Below are 8,606 nucleotides of genomic sequence, written 5' to 3' on the forward strand. Positions count from 1 at the left end.
TCTCTCTTCTCTCACTCTTTTTCCCCTCTCTTCTTTCTCTCTCCTCTCACTCCTTTTCTCTCTCTGTCCTCTCCCCTTGCTCACACTTTCTCTCTTTTTCACTCTTTCTCACTCTCTCTTTTTCTCCCCTATCCCCCTTGTTCTGGCTCTCTGTGCCGCTTTGTCTCTTTTGCTCTCTTCTACACTTCATCTTTTCTTTTTTAGGAGTATAGAAATTTTAGGGGGAGGGAAAGGGGAAGAGAGGAGGGAGAAAACTTTTCATTTTATCATTTCCAGGACCAAATAATGATAACTTGTACAGAAGTACATGGATATATACTTGCACGTGACCTGAAGGAATAGTTCATAGGCAATACTTCTAACCCCCAACTCCCATTTGGAAGAGATTGGGGGGATATTGAATTCCCTAAAAACATGATCCTAGAATTGATCTTCCTAGCCAAAATGGGGAGATTTTTCTCAGGCAGTGCCCCATGGGTAATTGCAAAGTTGAGAGTTCCCAAGTTGGAAAGAAAAAGAAGGGAATTTCCTGATGCAATGTTCTTGGAGAAAAAGAATCAGCCCTATAGCTCTTGCACACCCTACTTGGAGATCAAAGGCAAAGAGACATTACAGGGATTGTTTGTCCAGCAGTACCCCCAACATATGGTCTATCTTGTGGCAGTAAGTCCAAACCACAGGAAGGAATATAAGTCTTTGGGATACTGTACAGAACTTTTTAGGAAACAGTGACTCACTAGAATGTCAAAGGGTTTTCCTAATATCATGCCTCAGGTCAGGTCCCTTTCTAAGGAAGCTGATGGATAATTTGAGTGATTTGCTTGTTTTCTGGGATTAATGGGGTCCCATGAATTCTACACATCTTATGTACTTTCTGTGGGTTGAAATAAAAGTTATCCTGTACTTCACATATCATACCTTAAGTGCTTACATAAGACCTAAGGAGAGCCTTTACCTGTGTTTAGAGGAATATAGATACAAGCTATATACTGACTATATTAGGAGATTTTCTTGGAGCAAATCCAAGTGACATTATTAGCGAAAGAGGGAAACTGACTCACTTGACGTAAGCCCCCTAAATCAAACCTCATCTGTGCTATGCCAGAATCTTTTCTTTTGGGGTAGGATGGGGGACAGGTGAGCAGCTAGGTGGTATAGGGGATAGAGCACTGGGCTTACAATCAGAAAACTCATCTTTGTGAGTTGAAATCCAGCCATAGACATGCCCTAGTTGTGTGGCCCTGGGCAAATCACTTCACCCTGTTTGCCTCAGTTTCCTCATCTGTAAAATGAGCTGGAGAAGGAAATAACAAACCACTCCAGGGTCTTTGACAAGAAAGCCTTAAATGGGGTCATGAAGAGTCTGACCTGGTGGAAAATAATTTCACCACCACCACCACCACCAAGGACAGGAGCTACTTGAGGACAGGAACTGTTTTTGCACCCCTATCACCTACCACAGTGCCTTTCAAATTAGTAGATATTCTTGTGTTTTTTTTTTTAATTCAACTGAATTGAATTAAAACCCTCAGTTGTCCTAGCTGGTTAGAGCACTGAGTTCTTAAGTCTTTTATGATTCTGAAATGATCTACTTAGCTTTCTACAGAGGGAAGAGAACTACCAGAGGCCTGACCACAAGCTGCTGGCTGCCTGGCGCATCCTTGGTCACATGGAGGATCAAACTGATTCAGCAAAACCTGGTCAGGCCACCAAGACAACAAGTCCAGAGCAGGTATAAATAGACAAAGACAGCATTTTAAAAAAGGCATTAGGGCTTTCTGTCCCTCTTTTGCCTCCCTTGGGCCTCTTGCGAAGTTTACTGGCCCAGAACTCAACTTTTGGGACTGAGTTTGGGTTTTTACAGCCCAGAGCCACCCAAAAGGGTGGAGCTGGGGCAAAGATCAGAGGCAGAGCCTTATATATTGGGTGAGAGGAGTGAGATTTCAAGGGCCCCAAAGTGAAAATACAGAGGGACAATAACTGCAACTCTTTACTCAGAACTTCAAGACATTAGCTTAGGGCTTTAATATGTCTTAAGATGCAAGCAAATAACCCAAGAGAAGAGATGATTAGAACTATTATCATGTACTTACCCCTCAGTGTGAACATGTTGCAGATCATTTCCTGATGGCATATTTTTTTTACAAAAGGGAACATGGAAAAGAGAGGAATGTAGTTGACGTTAGAGGACCTGAGTTCAAGTCCCAGTTCTGTCACTTACTACCCGTGTGACCTTGAACAAGATACTTAAACTCTATGGGTCTCAGGTCCCTTGTTTGTAATAAGAATGGGTTGAACTCAGTCACCTTTGAGCTCCTTAACATAACTAAATCAATGATCCTAAGAACTGTCTGTATGAATGGAAGAGCAGATGCCAGAGCATGAAAGACCGGACCAGGAGTTCTCTGGAGAGCTGATTGTTAAATGTTCAGGGTGAGCAAACTTCAGAAAGCAGTAAAAACTACAAATCAGGGCTTGACTTAGTGTTTTTTTTTTTTAAGCAACTGGGGTTAAGTAACTTGCTCAAGGTTACACGGCCAGTTATTATTTCTGGGTGTGGTGCTGAGTATCTGAGCCCGGATTTGATCCAGGTCATCCCGACACTGGAGCCGATGCTCTTACTCGCTGAGCCACCTGGCCGCCCCTAAGCAATTGGGGTTAAGTAACTTGCTCAAGGTTACACGGCCAGGTGGGTGCTAAGTGTCTGAGCCTGGGATTCGATCTCCAGGTGTTCTCAACACTGGAGCCAGTGCTCTTACTCGCTGTGCTACCTGGCCGCCCTTGACTTAGTGTTTTGTTGATTGTCCAGATGTAAATAAGTGAAGAGGGAAATGTGAATAATGCTGATTAAAGATTTTTTTTAATGTGCTGCCCTTATTAGAGAGCCTCTTGTTAAACATTTACCATTATGCCTCGGCCGTTGGGTCCCTCTGAGACAAATTTTACTTCATGAGCCAAGGGTCCCGGGCAGAGGAAAAATGATTGTCTCCTTAGTTTGTCCAGTCCTTCTCATGCCTCAGACTTTCTTTATCATCCATTTCTTATGAGATTTATTTCTGTCCCTTTCCTCTTCTAAACATAGGAAATGAATCATCTTTGTACCCTTGCAGTGAGCCATCCCAATGCCCTTTGATCCCCATCTTAGCCTTTCCCACTGATGCTTGAGTCTGACCAGTTTCTGTGGTTCTCTCCTCACCCCCCACAGTCACAGATTCCCTTCGTTCCCAGAATTATTTTTGGCATATTCCCTCAACTGTCTTAACATCACTTAGTCCTAAGTGGGAGAATGAAGAGATCTCTAGCTCCCGGAATGGTGATTCAAGCTAGTGACTGACCCCCAGCATAGATCAGATGTGGTTCAGATACTAACCGTTAGGCTAAAAATAATAGTAGCACTTCTTATTTCTCTAACACTGTTTGGTTTTCAAACCATTACCACACATAGGATCTCATTAGATTCTCACGAAAACATGTTAGAGTCGGGGGAGGGATTGGTCCTTGTTTTATTTTATTTTATTTTTTTTTTAAAGCAATCGGGGTTAAGTAGCTTGCTCAAGGTTACACGGCCAGTTATTTCTGGGTGTAGTGCTAAGTATCTGAGCCCGGATTCGATCCCCAGGTCATCCCGACACTGAGGCCGGTGCTCTTACTTGCCAAGCCACCTGGCCACCCCGGTCCTTGTTTTATTGATGAGGAAATTGAAATCCCCCCAAAATTTCAAAGACTTGCTCAAGGTTTCACAGATAATTAATTCATCTTTTCCTAGGATGCTGTCTCAGAGTGTAAGAGTCAAAACCAAGAGAGCACGGACAAGGTCTGGCACTTTCTGTGTGTACCCAGATAATTCCATTGACAGAGCAGTAGCCAATCCAAGAGACTCCTATTCACCATGTGGTTAGCAGACTGGAACCAGTTACAGGATGTCTACACATACTCCAAAGTCCACCTGGGAATGACAAATGTTGAATATACTCAGAAAAACTGGGCTGATTGACCAATCCTCTGTTGTATTGGAGCCATGCACCCTCAGCTTTACAGCAGAGTAAGAGGGGATCAGTTGTTATAAATAAAGGAGAGACAGGAGATCTCTGCTTTGAGGGGGAGAACTAAGTTCAGTCATTATAAATAGTGTTCAGCTTATTTTTAGAAATTATTTTCATTTATTGTAGACATTGTGTATGTTGTTTTCCTGATTTTGCTTACTTCACACTGCATCATTTCACATTAATCTAAATCTTCTTATGTTTCTCTTCTTCATATTCCTTGTGTCTTGCAACATAATAATATTCTATTGCATTCAACAGAACTGAATAACTCCATAAAGATTTTTCAGCTATTCTCCACATTGATGGGTATCTAATTTGTTTCCAGTTCTTTGCTTATTATGAAAAGTGCTACTACAAATGTTTCAGTATAATGTAAGACCTTTCTTTTTATCATTGACCTCCTTGGAGTATATAACTAGCAAGTCCAATTCATACTGTGTGACTTGTTTTTCTCCGCACATGACATTCCAAGAGCATGGATCCTTTAGGTACTTTCTTAGAATAATTCCAGTTTTCTTTACAGAAAGATTGGATTAGTTCATAGCTCCACCAATCTTCTTCTCACCCTTCAGGACTATATACAAACAAGGCATTATATATAGGATGAATTTGAAATAATCAACAGAGAAAAGGCATTAGAATTTAAAGGGGCTAGGAAAGACTTCTGTAGAAGGTGGGATTTTAATTGGAACTTGAAGGAAGGCAGAAAAGCCAATAGGCAGAGAGAAAAAGAGAGAGCATTCCATGTAGTGGGGCAATGCCCAGGGTTGCCAGATGGAGGATCTTGTTTGAGAAACAGCCAGGAGATGAGAGTCACTGGATTGCAGAGAACATGGTAAGGCATAAGGTGAAAAGACTGGAATAGTAGGCAAGGGCCAGGTTTTGAAGAGCTTTGAATGCCAAACAGAGGATTATATTTGATTGCAGAAGTGATAGGGAACCACTGGAGTTTATTGAGTGAGTAGAGGAGAGAGAGACATGGTCAGACCTGAACTTTAGGATCACTTAGACAGCTGAGTTGGAGGATAGACTACTGTAGGAAGGGACTTGTGACAGGAAAACCAACAAGCAGGCTATAATGCACAAGGTGATGAGGGTCTACATCAGGGCGATGGCAATGCCAGAGGAGAGAAGAGTTTTTATTCAACTTGGCAGGGAGTGAGACAGTGAAGAGTAAAAGATCACAACTTACATTTCTAACCTAAGTAACTCAGAGGACAGTGATACCCTTGACAATAATAGAGGAGTTAAGAAGGGAGAAGAAGAAGATAATGAGTTTGGTTTTGAACATGTTGAGTTTAAATATCTAAGGGATATCTTGTCCTCAATGTCCAATAGGTGCTTGGAGATGGGAGACTGGAGATCAGGTGAGAAATTTGTTGTTGTTGTTCAATCGTGTCTGACTTTTCATGACTCCATTTGGGGTTTTCTTGGCAAAGATGGTGGATTGGTTTGCCATTTCTTTCTCCAACTCATTTTACAGATGAGGAAACTGAGGCAAGCAAGGTAAAGTGACTTACTTAGGGTGACACAGCTAGTAAATGTCTGAGGCCAATTTGAATTCAGGAAGATGAGTCTTTCTGCCTCCAAGTCTGGTGTTTTATCCACTGTGCCACGTTGCTGCTGTCCGAAGGGAAGTGAAGGCTAGATAAATAGATCGAAGAATCATCTGCCTAGAGATGATAATGGTTCCATGAGAGCCGATAAGATCATGAAGTGAAATAGTGTAAAGGGAGAACTGAGCCTTCTGATGCTCTGGAAACTAACGAGTGTGCTTTGGATGAAGATATAGCAAAGGATTCTGAGAAGTCACATGGTAGGAGGAGCACAAGGAGGGAGCAGTGTTAGGAAAACTAATTGAGAAGAGAGTATCAGCGAGAAGAGGGTGATCAGCACTGCCAAAGGCTACAGAGACTCCAGAAAGACCAGGGCTGAGAAAAGGTCATTAGCTTGGTAATTAAGAGATTACTGGTGATTTACACACACTCACACACACCAGAAAAATCATGTACGTGAAACTGGGAGTCTCCATTGTGGACAATGTTTTTCTTTTTAATTATCTAATAAATTCAACATGTATCTTTCAAAGTTGTCTTGCTTGCATATTCTGTTCTTTTCTGTGTATTTTTTTAATGCTTTAATGATCCTCTTTGCTTTCTTTTCCCTTTGTTCCTTTTTTTTTTGTCCAACTCTATCCTTGGTTCCTCTTTCCCTCTCACCCCACCCCCACCCCTTGTTTGTATATAGTTATTTGCAAGTTGTCTCCCCCATTAGAATGTTCCTTGAGAGCAGAGACTGTCCTTTACCCTTCTTTGTGCCCAAAGCACTCAGCACAGTGCCTGGCACATAGTAGGTGCTTACAAATATTCATTTATGAACTGATTGATTTCTAAAGCACAGGTCTGACCACGTCACCCCCACATTCAATAAACTTCATGTTTGTTTAGTGGCTCCATATCACCTCCAGGGTCAAATGTAGAATCCTCAAATTTAAAGCCCTTTCTATCTTTCTCTTTTTTCTTACTCTTTTATTCCTCTTCAGACACTCTACAATCTAGGGATACTAACCTCCTTGCTGTTCCCTGAACAAGACACTCCATCTCCCAACTCTGGACATTTTTACTCCATTCCTAGAATTCTCTGCTTCCTCACCTCCACCCCCTGACTTCTTTTTGCTTTTTTTTTTAATAGGGGAAGTTGGGGTTAAGTGACTTGCCCAAGGTCACAGGGGTAGTTTTTGTGTTAAGTGTCTGAGGTCGAATTTGAACTCAGGTCCTCCTGACTCCAGGGCTGGTGCTCTATTCACTGCTCCACCTACCCCCTGACTTTTTTCAAGTCCCTGACATAATTCCATCTTCTACAGGAAATCTTCCCAACCCTCCTTATGCCAGTGTTTTTCCTCTGTTGCTTATCTCCAGTTTTTCCTGGCCATATTTCATTTGTGCATTGCTGTTTGCGTGTTGCCCCCCACCTTTATTAAACTTCTTGAGAGCTGAGCTTGTCTGCTGCCTTTCTTTGTATTCCTTTGTGCGCAGTGAAGGGCCTGACACAGTGAGCATTTAATAAGTCCTTGTCGACTTGACATGGAAATGCTCATTTTATTTCATTTTGTTAAGTTCAGATTAAAAAAAGTCATAAAAACCCCAAAGAGGCAGGGAATCTGGTTCAAATGAGGAGCAGCAGAAGGTAGGAGGAGACCTAGGAGAGAGAGCAGTGCCAAGAAAACCCAGAGAGGGGGGAGCATGGGGGAGGGGAGTGGGCTCACTGGTGTCAGATGCTGCCAAGAGGTGGACTGAGGCGTTTGGAAGTTAAGGTTATAAGGGGTGGAGAAGTGAAAGGGAAGTGAGAAGAAAGTGGAAGCTTTTTCTAGGAGTTTGGTTATGAAAGGGAGGAGGAGCTTAGGAGCCTGGCTCCAGGGTTGGTAGAATGAAGTGAAGGTTTTTAAGACTGACAAGTGTGGGAACTTCAGTTTATTTGTTTATTTTTGAGGTTAAAGTACCAACTCCCTCAGGCAACACCCTTGCATTTAAACAGGTTTTCTGAAAAGAAAACTTTGATGTACTAGAGGAACTGTAGGGGTTATAGGCTCCGGAGCTGGCAGTTGGAGAAGGTATTTTCGAGTAGAAAAAGCCAACAACGTGCCTCAATCACAGCATCTGAGTGTCTGCTTAATCTCCTAAAATCATAAATTTAGAGCTGCAAGGAATCCAATTCCCTCACCCCCCTTTCAAGAATGAAGCAAAGAAACTTTCAGTGACTTGGCCAGGGTCACACAGCTAGTAAGTACATGAAGTTAGATGTGAACCCAGGCTTTCTGATTTCAAGTCTAGGGCACCATTCACTAAATCACATTGCCATCCCCCTTAGGTGTAGGTCTGGATTTGGAAGGTTAGTGATGTATGGTTAGAACAGTTGGAGGAGAAACCACTAGTCTGATATCTGGGCACATTTGTAAGAAATAGGGAAAGAGAGATTTTTAATTAGAGACCCTTCATTAAAGATCTGGAGGACTGTGGAATACTGCATATCACACATTAAAGATCTGGAGTGTGAAATATTCCATATATACTATCAGGGTCTAATACAGTTGGCTCTTTTTTTCTCTCTTCTGTTTTAAAAAATTGTTATCAGGGTCAAGTTACTGCCTTTAGGAGGTAGGGAGTAATACATTCGGAACTGAATATGATGTAAAAACAAAACATATAAGGTTAATTTTTTTTAAAGAAATTTGGGACTTAATCCCAATTGCCTTGCCTTCCTCCCTCCAGAAAAAAATTCAGGGAGAAAGGGAGATAATTGAGAAGATGTTACAGAAGAAACGGGATCGTAGGAGATCTTGGTGCTTGCAAAAAGGGCCACCTCATCCTCTGAGCCTGGAGCAAAGGAGAGGGGAGTCAAAGGATGATGAAGAAGTGATTTGAAGTGTGGAGCTAGGGATAAGAAAGAGTCTAGGAGAGACGGCTTCAATTTTTAAAAATTGAATTTTGAGACAAAGTTCTTTGCTGTCAAATTACTCAACCTTACTCACTCTTAGTTTTCTCACCTGTCAAGGGAGGGGAT

Source organism: Petaurus breviceps, unplaced genomic scaffold, assembly GCF_028583685.1.
Source record: "Petaurus breviceps papuanus isolate PSGF00001 unplaced genomic scaffold, PetGlider_PUasm1.0 186, whole genome shotgun sequence".
NCBI lineage: Eukaryota > Metazoa > Chordata > Mammalia > Diprotodontia > Petauridae > Petaurus > Petaurus breviceps.